At 50.5% G+C, this 13816-nt stretch overlaps 1 protein-coding gene across 36 annotated transcripts in view; it reads left to right on the top strand.

Annotated features, from left to right (window-relative positions):
- PTK2 (protein tyrosine kinase 2) overlaps nucleotides 1-13816 on the top strand; it is a 247100-nt gene that overhangs the window by 19600 nt on the left and 213684 nt on the right. For 16 of the 36 annotated variants that reach the window (XM_082720640.1, XM_082720643.1, XM_082720665.1 and 13 more), the window contains exons 2-3: nucleotides 304-407; nucleotides 4474-4571. The exons of 1 other annotated variant lie outside the window; for it this stretch is intronic. The gene's annotated coding sequence lies outside the window, so the exon portion shown is untranslated. Of the gene's footprint in view, nucleotides 1-303; nucleotides 408-4473; nucleotides 4572-13415; nucleotides 13575-13816 lie in introns of all 36 variants that reach the window. 19 more of the 36 variants (XM_082720644.1, XM_082720642.1, XM_082720656.1 and 16 more) reach the window with 3 other exon arrangements.

Here is a 13816-nt window from a genome sequence, read left to right on the forward strand (position 1 = left end):
CCTGACCCGCACATAAACGGCACTTTGTTGTGGTGGTGGTTCCTCCGTTGGGTTTTCAGAAACTGGTAATTTTGCCTCTTCATTTCCCTCCTGTCCTCCTGTCGTCCTGCTCACCAGCAGCTGGACAGCAGCCTGTCACCCGCACTGGCACGTGGATGCCTGGGCCGCCCTGACCGGTGGCCTGTGAGCTGTTGTCTGAGTGTGTTTGGCTAGAAAAGTCTTTGGAAGCATAAACAAGTGTTCGTTTTCTCAGATAACTTTCATAATCATGTTCAGCTTCTTCTTATGTTTTTGGTTTTTCAGAAATTTACCCTGACCTGTGTCTGCAGAGCGCGGGTGGCAGCGCCACCTGCTTCGGAAGCCCCTGCGCCCCGGCTCAGAGGGAGCGACGCCAGGGCGGCGTGGCGGTATGTTTCGGACACTTGGGACTTCCGCGGTGCCAGCTGTCCGGCGGTTACACATGAGGACGTGGTGGGTTTGGGCTTTCCTTGGCATTTAGCATTGAGCAGACCCTCTCTTCACCAGGGGCTGAGCCTGCCTGGTTGGTCCAAGCCAGATATCTTACAGTTCGTCAATATGTCGTGTCGAATGTTCGCAGCTTTCGAAAGAGTCGTTCTGCCATGTGTGCCTCGGAAAGCCCAAATCGTGCCCATTGTTTTCACGTGGGGATCAGGGAAACTTGGGAAGCAGCACAGCTTGTGATGCTGAGAGAAACTGCTGTTTGAGCGCTCTCTCCCTTGTTTGCTCTGTGACCTTGGAGAATTTCTTAGTTTTTCTGGACTTTGTTTTCTCATATGTAAAAGGGCAAGAGAGCAGTTGTCCGGGCTGCGAGAACTCGGGAGCGGGTGCCTGTTCAGCATTTGGGAGAGAACGCTGCCCCGCACACCCTCCACCGACGGCGGCTGTCGCTGTGGTCGGAGCGGTGGGGGGCGGGGGTCAGGGCCTGTCCAGGTGGGACTGCGCATTGAAACGAGAACGTTCTGAGCAGAGCGATGGTGCGGAGTATGTTACGTGTTCCAGAAGCATAGAGCGAGAGTGTGCTGTGACTGCTGGGAAGTCCTCATTTGCACATCAGAGGGTCTTGGAGAGAGGTCAGAGTGGCCTGAGCATCTCTGATGTGTCTTAACACACACCCGTTCATGCCAGGACGCAGAGAGTGTCCGTCGTACAAGTAACTTCAAGGAGCTGACAGTGTATTTCACTGTATAATGAGCCAAGTGTAATTTTTCTTTGTCTGGAGCAAAAGAATTTAAGCATTTTAATTACAGGGTTTGGGAAATACTCTCGTTTTCTGCCCTATTTGAACTACGTTCATTCAGATATCTGTGCTTATATGTACGTCAGTTCCATGCTGGATGCTGCATGCCCTGGGCTGCCCACTATTCGGGGGCAGGCATGCCGTAGGGCCAGTGTCCATAGGATGCAGTGTTAGTGTTTGCTTGAATTCTCCTTAAAATACAAAATCAAGTGAGGAGCAGTTATAAGGCCCCCAAAGCCAGTGTGTGTGTTCATTGATTCATCACTAGGTCATTCACATGTCACGTGCACGTGTTCTGAGCGTGTTTTAGGTGCTTTCTCAGGCGTGAAAAAAAAGTTGAAACTCTTTAAAGGCGAGCAAGGTTGGTGTGTCTTTGAATTCTAGTTCTCTGGAAGGATAGCAGGTGTGTACAGTAGATGCTCAGTACCTGAATAAACGTAAAAAGACCCCAGACTGCTCTTGCCTGTAATCCTGTAGCGGAGATTGTATTGGATTCTAGAAGGCGACAGCTGGATGAGAAATCCTCTCCAAGAGGTCTTCCCGGCCGAGCGAGGGAGAGGGAGAGTCTGCCAGCAAGGGTGGCACAGTGGTCAGTCCTGTGGTGGAGATGCGCACAGGGCAGGAGCGCGGGCATTTCTCTTTCCTTCGTCAGCCCCCGCATTCTTCACCTTCCTCACACCTGTCGTTCATTTCCCCCGTACCTTCCCAGAGCCCCTTAGTAGTTTCTCTGCATGGTTCGTCATCTAGACTCAGCTCTTCTTCACATTCTGTTGCTGGCAGACAATTCCCTGGAGATCTCTGTTCTCTTTTCCAAGCTGCTTGCGCCTGAGGCCTTTTACTGTGTTGTTCTGGGACGTTCCTCTGTTCTCATCCTTGGCTTCTGTCCAGAGTGGGATTCTAAGTTTGTGGCAACTCTTGTCTTTGTCTTTCTTCACTGACTTCCTCATCTTCATGGAGTTAATCGCTTTAGAAAGATGTTGCAGTGTCTTTGGACAAGGTGAAGACCGCCGTCAGCATCGCCTCCTCTTGCGCTCCTCTTGTGCTCCTCCAACTTGGACTTGTCTCCCTCTCTCCTGATGCCCACCACCGCCTGAGCTCTCCCTGATTGTCATCCTGGGGAGGACCTTACCCCTTCTTCATGGAAGGTCATGTGTTTCTCATTTTTTGTTGATGCTCGTGTTTGGTGGAGGACTTTCTCCAGTGGCTTTCTGACACAGGACGCTTCGGGGGCAAACCTGTTGGGACCATGCAGGAACGGAACTTGATGGACAGTCTGGCTGGGTATAGAGTTCTGTGTTGGCTTTCATTTTTGTTCATAAACTCAAAGATCGCTCCATCGCCTTCTTGTTTTCATGTCGCTGTTTTAGCACTCAGAAGCTATTCTTACTTATCCTTTGTATGTAACTTTTTCCCGGCCATCTTTAGAAGCTTGTAGGAGTCTTAAAATTTGTACAAGTCTCTTGAAATGGCACGACATTGTAGTCTGTGTGGGTCGGCTTTCATCCGCAGTGCTGCGCATTCAGTGGGTCCCTTCATTCTGCCAACTGGTATTTTTCAGTTCTGGGAATACTTTTTTGGCATTATTGTGCTGAGGTTTTCTCCCTTTCGTCTCCTTATTTTGTTTTTCTGGAAGTCTTATTATCCAGCACTTGGCTGTCCTGGGCAGAGGTTGTAATTATCGTAATGCTTTTTTCTTCTTCCTTTGCTCTTCCTCCTCTGCCTTTTTTTTTTTTTTTTTTTTGTCTTTTTATTCTCCATTCAGGGAGACATGACTTCAGTTTGACTTAACCTTCTTCTTTAGTTTATTATTTCTGATTGCAGAAAGGTTCTCGAGATTTCTAAGCGTTCTTTTCCTGTTCTTCTAGAAGAGCATCCTCCTTCTGTAGATTGATCGCAGCGTCTTACCTCTGTATTCTTGATACTTTGTATGGACTCAGTTTCTTTCAGGTTCTTTCCTTCTTTCTCCTGTCTGACAGGTGGGGCCTCTTGGCTTTTACATTGGGGTGTTCTTGGTGGGCCCTGTGTTGGGGGTCTCCAGTGTTAGGATTTTAGGTCTGTCTTTTGGGGCTGATCAGATTCCCCAGAAATATTTTCCAGTCTCTTCCTGCAGAATTCTGACTTCAGAATCTGGGAGTTAAGGGTGTGCCTGTGTGGTGTGTTGTAGGGGAGCTGGAGAAGTCACCGCTCACTGTGTATGCAGTCATTAAATCCAGCTCTGTTCAGCGCCGCTGGGCAGGGCGACTTCAGTCTGTAGATGCCTCTGCTTTTTCCAGGGAGAGTGAGAATCCTCCCCCACTCCCCTATCTTCTGTCCGAGTGAGGGGAGTCCCATTGTACCTGGCATTGAGGTTCTAGTTCCTGTTGCCACGGCCTTCCCCAGCTGCTGTGGAAGGTTGTGCCTCTTTCCCCCGTTCCCTGTGCGCTGCTGTCGCCAGTTCTTGTCTTCGAGGACTGCGGTGCGAGCGGAGCTGGCTCTCGGCGTGCTCCACTGCTGAGTTCGAATCTGCCTTTCTTGGGCCTGCTGACTCATTTACTGTATTTCAGTCTCCTTAGTTTCTGTTTCTTCCAGGTTTCTTCTTTTTACTCTTTGGGTCTAGATCTTCCATGTTAGAAGATTTTCTCAGACCTTCCAAAATCTTGGCCTTTTCTCCTTTCACTTGTCCCTGTGCTATTGCAAACACTTTTTTTTTTTTTTTTAAGATTATTTATTTATTTCATAGAGATCCTGAGTAGACAGAGAGGCAGGCAGAGAGAGAAGCAGGCTCTCCGCTGAGCAGAGAGCCTGACGTGGGGCTCCATTCCAGGACCCTGGGATCATGACCTGAGCCGAAGGCAGATGCTCATCTGACCGAGCTACCCAGGTGCCCCGTTTAAAATGTTAAAAAAAAAAGTATCTTGTCAGTATAATTTTAACGGGAGGCCGTGGAGTAGATGTCTGTACTCCCTCGTTGTGCCACGCACTTGTAGGCTGTATCCTCTATTATTTCATGGGTTTTGATACGTTTTAATGGCTTTCAGTTGCTTCACATGTATTTCTTACATAGACAGTAGGCTTGAAGACAGGGACGCAGTGCCCAGTTTTTACCCGTCATCCCCGGTGCTGCGCAGTAGGCGTGCCTGGGAGGTGGTGGAACTGGCTGAGGTGCCGAGTGCAGCAGAGCTTCGAAAGGGCGAAGGACGGTGGTTTGATACGCGCGTGTTCTCTCTCCTTGTCAGGTTCTCTGAGGACTATGCAATGAGGAAAGAGGAACTAGGAGCCTTTCCTTTAAACTGAAGTTTGATTTCTTCGCAGAGTTACCGTGGCCTTCGGAGCTGTGAGTAGAATTCTCTTGCTACATTTGCGTCTTGGTTTTTCGTTTTGTTTTTGATTTTTCTTTCATCTGTCGTAGGTTTCTTTGACATGTATTAGAAACAGATAGACGCCAATTGGTCTTGCAGAGTAGGTGAGGGAAGAAAGATTAGTTTAGTGGCTTTTATGTGTGGACAGAGGTGGGCAGGATGGCAGTAGTGTCCGGGACAGGAACACTGGGAGCAGGTGTGGGGAGGAGCATGTGCTCCAGAGCACTGTGGACCCCAGCAACCCCAGGACTGGGCTGCCTTTGCCCTGTGTCACATTTGCATAACTGAAACGGAGGTTAAAGGTTACTCTGCAAATGGCAAAGCTGGGGTTCAGACTCCTTCTGGCTTTGGAATGTGTGCTTTTTACTCGCGTCTTCTTACGGGCTCTGGATTCACATGTTGGCTTGGCTACTTGCTTAGTAACTCTTCACTAACTGCTGAAACCTAGCTTCTCTCCATGCCCACTGCTGACTGCCTAAACTTAGCTCTCTCCGACAACGGGTGCTCTCCCAGGGTTGTGCTGAAGATGCCGTAAGAAATGTGACATGTGGTCAGCATTTGCAGACGGTAGCAGTGAATATTCGGTGGCATTTCCCCCACTTTAATGAGAAGAAAACTGAGCCCCAGAGGGTGGGTTATTTGTATTTTGTTAAATTTCGAATTTTGTTAAGACCTTGGCACTTGTGCTGCACTCCATAGTTGAGAGGTTGTAGAATTGAGATTCTGTCCCAGTTGTCTTATTTCCAAAGGCTGCTCTTTGTGGTAGGCCTAGTGGCAAATCCAGGACGGATAGCTGATGGAAGGTTCATAAATCTCTCTTGGAGGTCTTAGCATTGGTAAACGTTTTATTTTACCGGTACGTTGCTTTAATTAAAGCGTCATGAATTTAGACTTTGTGGATTCAGAATTCAGGATCATTTATAATTATGTTGGATTTGACTTTGGCAAGTGTCTTTGTCTTAAATATCCAAGGGGCTGGGCCCTGGATGGTTTTTCCATTTCCTTCTGGGGGTGAGTTCACTTTCCTCTTTTGTTCTCCTTTCTCCCCCAAGCCTACTTTCGTTTCTGCCATGATGAGGTATTAGGGAAGGGAAATTATGTCTTGCAGTTTCAGTTTCTAAGTAAGTCCTGGAAGTCTTTCTCCTTTTCTCTAATTCCTTCCGCCCTTTCTTGGCTGCGAGAGGCACCTGCTCTGTGTGGTGCGGGGCGTGACTGTGCTGTCTTTGGAGAAGGCCATGCCCCGTGGCTCACACCCTTGTCTCCTCCCCGGGCTCCCTGCACGCTCAGTGTTTCTTCCTGTAACAGTGCGCTGTGTTTACTGGGTATGAGTCTGCTTCTGCGTCTTCAGGAGCAAAGATTCTGTTATTTGATCTCTGCGTGTTTTCTGCTTGGTCCATAGGTGGTTTAGACTAAATGCTGGAGGAAGGAGCATTTAATGTTTGCCACAAAGTAAGTTCTCTTTTCTTAGTGGATCCAAACAAGAGGGAGAATATCAAGTATAACTCTCCAGCAGAATTAGCTATTAAAATAGTTCATGTGGAAGAGTATGAGACAGTTTCATGTTTAGCAGAAATTACACAAAAACTTAATGCGATCTTAAAAACTTCTTAAAACTTAAAAACTTCTTAATGCGATGTGCGCTGGAACAAAGGCCCGACGGGGAACTGCAGGCCTGTCCATGGCTCCCAAGAGCTTTGAGCACCGCGATATAATCTGCTTCTACTTCAGCACTCCCCTCCCCTCCACTCCTCTTTGAAAATATGTAAACCCGGGAATATAAGCTTATAACCAGGGTTTCTGTCATTGTTTCCCCCAATCTGGACACGTGGTGAGGCCACATGGGCCAGCCTGGCTTTGTACAGCATCAGCTTGATGATGTTCTGCTGAGGTCCACGTTCCCCGATGGACCTGAGTGCCTTGGTCCACTTGAGCTCCTGTGGGATGGATCAGGTTCTTGGTTCTTGATTTGTTTTGGGGCGTTGCATTATAAGGCAGAAGCTTGGGATAGCGGTGTTTTACGCTAGAATTTTGGGAAAGGGAAGGAAGGTTTTGGAGGAGTTGAATTGCTGGCGTATGTATGGGGATTGTTTTCAGGGTTAATGGCGTGTGGAGAGGCAGTAGACAGAAAGGAAGGTTGCTCGGAGACCCGTCTGAAAACCCCCGTTTTGTGAAAAAAAGAGCTTTTCTGGCATCAGGACCACTGAGAACAATTGCCATAGATTGAACTCTGAGCTTCTGGGGCTGTTTATCCAAACAAAGAGTCACTAGGATCAGGCGGTGCTGGCTCTCGGCTGCAGAGGGCAGCTGTCCCTCAGCGTTCAGACCTGAGACTCGGCTAAGGTTTGAAAACTGGTGTGTTGGGTACAGACACCAGGGGTGGGGAGTGGGGGAGACTAGGGGACAACCGGGAGATGTGTCGGCAGGCCGTTTGGGAAAGCAGGTGAGCAGCAGTGGGGGCTTGGATTGGAGCAGGAAAGCTGGCGATGGTGAGAAGCAGTGGGGGCCTGGATGTATTTCAAAGGTAGAAGCAGCAGGATTTGCTGACAGAGTGCCTAAGGGGTGTGAGGACAGAGAGAGGAGTTGAGTTGACAAGAAGGCTCTTGGCCTGGGCAACGAGAAGGGGAGGGAGGCTGTGGGTAGAGCTTGGTTCGAGGGACAGCTGGGGAGCTCACTTGTAGCCATTGTTTGCGATTCTGTTGGGATCCAAGCAGAGCTGTCATGGGGGCAGTTGTAAGTGGGCATCGGAGCTTGGGAGAGGGGTCGCGGCTGGAAGCGGCAATGAAGATGGGTGATGCTGTGCTCACTGAGGGAGGGCGCGCAGAGGGGACAAGCAAGCCCAGGCCAGTGCTCCTGGACAGATGTGAGCAGTGGCTGTGTGTGAGGAAGACCCCGGGAAGAAGGGAAGAGAGTCCCAGGAGGAGGATGTGGTCCACTCTGACATGTCAGGAAAGGTTGTGAGGAGGACTGAGGGTTGCCTTCCAGTTTGGTGACGTGGACGGCACTGTGGCAGTGCTGGCGGTGCTGTGGGGCCTGGTCAGAGGGAAGGCCCACCTGGACGGTGCTAGAAGCGGGAGAGAGGGTTCCAGTGACTTCGGTCCAGGGTGTATCAGCAGGGTGCTGAGCAGCCCAGCCCCGCCGGGCCCCTGAGGTCCGTGGTGGTGTTTCCACGTTGCGGGAGGCGAAGGCGCAGGGTCAGAGCTCAGCGCAGCTTTCTCGAGAGTGCGGAGCCGGCGGGCTGTGGCGCCAGGTCCCAGGCACGCACGCTGTTGTCCGCTGCCCGCCCCGGAGGTTCGGAGAGAGACTGCTGAAGGGGGAAAGGGAGCAGCGAGTTGAAGTTGCAGGAAAACACTTAAGTCCTGCTTGAAATGCTTCTGTTAGAGATTCTCTTTCTTCTTCTTACTTAGAAATTTCATTCTGTCCGAGGGTGGTACGCGCATGTGCTCAGAAGTCAGAGCCCTGAACGGTCTGGTCGGTGAGCGGCTTCTTGCAGCGCGCGTCCACGTCCCCAGCAGTAGCTGTGTAGGGGCGGGGTCTTTGATGTGTCACTTTGAGAAAAAGTCGCATTTTGAACTCCCATCTTCCCCACGTGGTTGGGTCAGTTTTTGCTTAGATCCATAATTTGGTTAATCGTTCTGACTTTGTAAATGTCGCTTGCTCTTGAGCCGGTTAGTGTAGCCTGATATATTTCCTTTTTGTTCAACTGTTTGTTTTCCTGTTTTGTTGAACTAAACAATTACCACTGTTTTTTTTCCTGTTTGCTTGATATATTTTTTTATTTTAATTTTACTTTTTTTTAGATTTTATTTATTTATTTGACAGAGAGATCACAAGCAGGCAGAGAGGCAGGCAGAGAGAGGAGGAAGCAGGCTCCCTGCTGAGCAGAGAGCCCGATGCAGGACTCGATCCCAGGACCCTGAAATCCTGACCTGAGCCGAAGGCAGAGGCTTTAACCCACTGAGCCACCCAGGCATCCCTGTTTGCTTGATATTCTTAAGAGTTCTCACTCTCTCTGACAGCTCATAAGTTAGGCCTCTTAATAAAATTTTCCGTGTGCTCAGGCATATTACTTCTGTCTTCACCCCCAGGGACATTTGTTTTCTTGCATGCTGGACAGGTTGCTCTGCTGGCCGGCTAGAGATGGTACCAGGGTTGAGCTGTGCAGGGCAGATCCTGCTGGAACAGAATGCTGATGGGGAAGACAGTGACCAGGGGCTCAGAGGGAGGGGGACAGCATCCTCCTGAGGGAGCTGGTCTGGGAAGGGTGAGCGCGATTTGCGATAGTTGGGGAAAGGCATTCCAGGTGGAGAAAGTGAGAAGCTGAGCTGGACGAGACGGGTTCCTTTTTGTTAACCTGCAAAGCCTGTGTTGTGGTGCCTTGCTAGGTGGTACAGATTAACTTAGTTACAGACTCTTCCTTTAAGAGCTTTAGATAGGTTTCCATGGGAAATGGGACATTCAGTTTGTTAAACATCTGTCATCAATTTTTTTATTTTTTAAAAGATTTTATTTTTTAACTAATCTCTTAAAGTAAGCATCCAATGTAGGGCTCAAACTTAACCTTCATTGGGGCACCTGGGTGGCTCATTGGGTTAAGCGTCTGCCTTCGGCTCAGGTCATGATCTCAGGGTCCTGGGATCAAGCCCCACATGCAGCTTTCTGCTCAGCAGGAGCCTGCTTCCACCCCCCCGACCCCCCCGCCTGCCTCTCTGTCTACTTGGGATCTCTCCCTCTGTCAAATAAATAAATAAATCTAAAAAAAAAACCCCCACAAAAAACCCTTAACCCCAAGATCAACAGTCATATGCTCTACTGACTGAGCCAGCCAGGAGCCCCTGTCATAAATTTTTAATGTTTTCTTAAAACCTGAGCATAAGCTATATTAAGACATTTCATCCAAGAGATAATCTTAACCTGTTGAATTCACATACCGGTTCATGAAAAAATCTTCATGGACTGTCTGCCAAGGAGGCGGCGCAGCCTCTCGTCATGCAGGTGCGGTCACGGCAGCGCCTGCTGCGGCTGTCGGGCTGGGGCAGGATGCGCGACCACAGGACATTTCAGAAGCCGCTCTGTGTCCAGCTGGACGTGAGGAGGGTGTGCGGGGAGGCTGGGGGCGTCGTGGGAGGGGGCAGGCGGGCGCCGCCCCGGTTTCTGTGGCCCCGTTCGGGAGCCCGGCTGGGAACGAGGGCTGCAGAACCAAGAATGCGTGGGCTGGCTTCTCTGAAGAGAAGCATCGCTCGGTTTGAAGTGCTGAGGCAGAATTGTACGAAGTAAAGTCCATAAATGCCTTCCAGGACTGCGACCCCGGGCCACCTTCTGTGTCGCTGCCTGGCTGCTCCCACGGACGGTCAGGACCCTGGGTTTGCTTCAGCGGGTCCGCCGTGTCCGCACGCTGCCTGCTGTCTGACGCTTCCGCTTCGTGCTCAGAGCTTTGCGAAGAACGCCCTTTGCCTTTCCAGTACTCGTGGCGTTTGGGACTCAGAATCGCACGGCAGGGAAGTCGCAGAGTTGGGATAGCGGCCATTTACGCGTGCCGCTCACCGTGCGTTCTCAAAGCGTACGTGGTTTTGTGGCAACAGGGGAGTGCTCACTGCCCCCACTGTCGAGGCGAGCCCCCAGCCAGATCCAGACTGTCCCCCTGAGTCTCCACGTGGTGGCCGCAGGCTCTCCTGTCCCTTTACACGAAAGCTTAGCACGTGGTGCTCCTGTGTGTGGGCCCTGCCTGTGACAGAGAGCCCAACGGCGGCCTGCAGGCGGGCAGCATCGTCAGGTGCCACCGCGCCTCTGCCGCGTAGGAATGCGTTGTCACCAGGGTTGCTGACCATTGCACGTGGTTCTCAGTCATTGGTGTTTCTGCTCATATTTTTTTTTCCCAGATGTTATTTATTTATTTGACCAAGAGAGCACAAGTAGGCAAGAGACAGGCAGAGAGAGGGGGGGAAGCAGTCTCCCCACTGAGCAGGGAGCCCGATGTGGGGCTGGATCCCAGGACCCTGAGATCATGACCCGAGCCGAAGGCAGACACGTCCCTGACTGAACAACACAGGTGCCCCATTCCTGCTCATATTGAAGAAAGATCGTGGCTTCATTGAAGACTCATAAAGATGAGAAAATGGGTCTGTTTTTGACCGAGCAGGAGGCAGGCAGCTTTTCCTGTGATTCTTACACTCCGAGTAAGGGCGAGAGAGGATGTTTCTTTCTTTCTACCTGCCTTGGCATATGGTAGGTATGGGGGCAGGGGGCAAGTAGGGTGTTGGGAGTGGGGATGGTGAGGAAGCATTTTAGATTTGTGTCTGCTGCTCATGCATCCTAAGTGGTTTAAGAAAATACACAAACTTTCCATCACTTCTTCTTTGATACACTGTCTATTAAAAAGGATAGGGGTCTCAGCAAAAAATTCAGCTGAATTGGCCAGAAGATTCAATTAGGTATTTCATTTCCTGTAGCTAACAAGACGCACACAGACGCTGACCGTCCTTCATCATTAGGGAAGCGCCCGTGACCGTCACCGTGAGGTAGCGCTGCAGTCCTGTGAGAGAGCCTCCCATCCCCCACAACAAGGCGGCAAAAGGGGACAGTGGCCGGCTGCAGGCGGGTGGAGCAGCCAGAACTAGGTCTTGCTTTGCTGGTGGGGACGCAGAGGTTATAGCCACTTGGAAAAATAGTTTGGCAGTTTCTTGTAAACTTGAATATATACTTTTTATACAACCCAGCAGGCCCACACAGAGACCTTTACCTGGGAGAAATGAAGGTTCATGTCTACACAGAGGCCTGGGTATGCTTGCTCACAGTGCTGTGTTCATAGTCATGGAGATGGAGGCCAGCTCGAAGGTCCGTTGGGTGGGACATGGGGAACAGTTGGGAGCGTTCTGCAGTGGGTGCGCGCTCGGCGACAGGCACTGACCGCGACACACAGGCGAGTGTCCTGAGCGTTGAGCCGCGGGCGGGCACAGAGCTCCGTACCGCTGTGGTTCCACCCTGAGAACGTTTGGATAAAGGCAAAACTGTGGGGACAGATCGGATTGGTGGTTGCGGGGGCCCAGGTGAGGGAGGAGAGGATGGAGTACAGACGGGCTGAGGGCGCCTCGTGGGTGATGGAAATAGGCCGCGTCTTCCCTGTGATGGGGGTTACATGCCGCGCGTGTCGGTTACAACCCAGCGAACTCTGGTTTACTGGATGCAAGTTTTACCTCAATAAGCCGAACCTGAGAAAGGTAGATGGCTGACGTATATACCCACGTAGGTATTAGACACACACAGGCACACACATATATGCGCACACTGGAGCTCACTTTTTCTTCCTAGTGGATTAAGTTTTATTTTTCTGGGTTAGGTATCCTGGAAGTTTGTAGCACACTTTCTGAAAACACATGACCTTGGAGTCTTTGGTTGATGTTGTATTCCTGTTCACGACCTGAAGGCTTTATAATGTGGTTTGTTTTTGTGTGGCACAGTTCCAGGTTATAGGTGTCATAGAATTAGCACATATGTAAAAGATGTTTTAAAAGTTAAATTGTTTTAAGAGTCCATGTTCAAGCTATTGTAGCTGTGGAGAAAAATAGTTTTTACTAGCCTTAAAAATTAATATTTTTATTTATGTTTTTTGATTCATGACAAGCTTAATTACACAGTCTTTTGCTCTATCTTTATTCAGCTGTGGTTGTACGGTACAATTACATTTTAAACCACCAGACATAAGAATGTACACAGAAAGAGATACATGCTGGCGTCACCAACTCAAGGCCTAGTTGTGACTGTGAATCAGTCTCTTCGTGGTACGTGAGGGGGCTGCTTGCTATTACCGTGTGATGCTTCGTGGTCTCCTGCAGAGCCGTGGGCTAGCATTCTGTCCTAGTAAACCCTTCTTAGCAAAGCCACAACAGTGGGCATGGAGGGGGATTTGAGTGGAACGTTGTGGAATTTCATTTAAAAATCAAAATTTGTTTGACTTCGGAAAACAGGAAGGCCATCCATTTAAATGGTGAGGTCTTTGTTATTTTATGATTGGAGGATGTTGCTGTGTGTGATTGTGATGGGACCCGGGACGCAGCGACAGCCCCATAAGAGGCGCTCCCTGAGCTGCCTCAGCTTTGCTGTGCATGGCTTGCATGGCCCTGGATCCTGGGGGCTGGCCTCACGGTCTCCGGTAACCCTGTACTTGGTCATCTCACGGGAAGTACGCACTCATCGCCTCCTTGACAGTCGTGTTTAGGAACAGAGGAGAGAGCAGGATGTTCTGCCCCTGTTTTTTTAATGTCCGGCCTCCTCCCTGTGTCTTGCTGTGGGAATCTCTGCCTTAACTGGTGTTGAAGGCTTGGCCCGTGCTGGGATGTGACATTTCCAGCTGCTGTCAACCAGGTGGCGGTCCTGCTACAGCTGTCACCGTGCAGTCCGGCTGTGCGTGCTTCCGTACGACACGGTGGAGGGTCACTGGCACGCTCGGTGTCTGCTCACACTTGCAGTGGGACTCCCTGTTGGACTGAGAAGCTGTATTGCAGAGTAAAACGCCAGGGCACGGGAAACACGTACGAGTGTTCAGCCGTGCTTGTTTTCTTCTGTTTTTCCAAAGGGTACTTCCCGGGTCTTCTTGAGCAAGATCCGCTGGAAGAGAGTAAAGTCGGTCCGGCTCTCCTGGAGGACCCGGGATCCTCAGTCCAACACAGGCGTCTTCAGTGTGTGCTGGCCCCGCTACTGCCTCTTCCCTTAACATCGGCTGTACGGGGGCAGCCTCCAAGCACCCTGCCCCCAGCTTTGCTAGTCTGCTGCTCCCTTTTGTTGTTGTTGGTTTGGTTTGTTAAGTGAAATGTTTTCTTTCACAGAAAAGCTGTAAGGAGTGGCGTGGCCAGCTTCCAGACAGCCTTCGCCCAGATTCCGCGGCTGTTAGCATTTGGGACGCTCGTCTGCACACCTCCCCGCCTCCCCCCCCACCGGCCCCGGCTGCGGCCGCAGATGTGCCCGCAGAGCCCCCGGAGCCTAAGGTACATCTGGTACATCTTCATGCCCTTTACCCTTCGATACTTCAGGGAGGATTTACTAAGAACAAGCCTCTTCATATAACCAAAAATCATCAGTACAGTCATGAAATTGGCAAAATCTCACATTGTCGCGTTCTCTGGTGTACGTACCGGCCGTATTCACAGTTGCTCTGTTAACGATGGCGGTTTTCCTCCGTTCGGGGCCAGTCTGGACTCGCGTGTGGTCTTTCAGCCGGGACGTGTCT

Source organism: Mustela nivalis (genome assembly GCF_964662115.1).
Source record: "Mustela nivalis genome assembly, chromosome: 2".
Lineage (NCBI taxonomy): Eukaryota > Metazoa > Chordata > Mammalia > Carnivora > Mustelidae > Mustela > Mustela nivalis.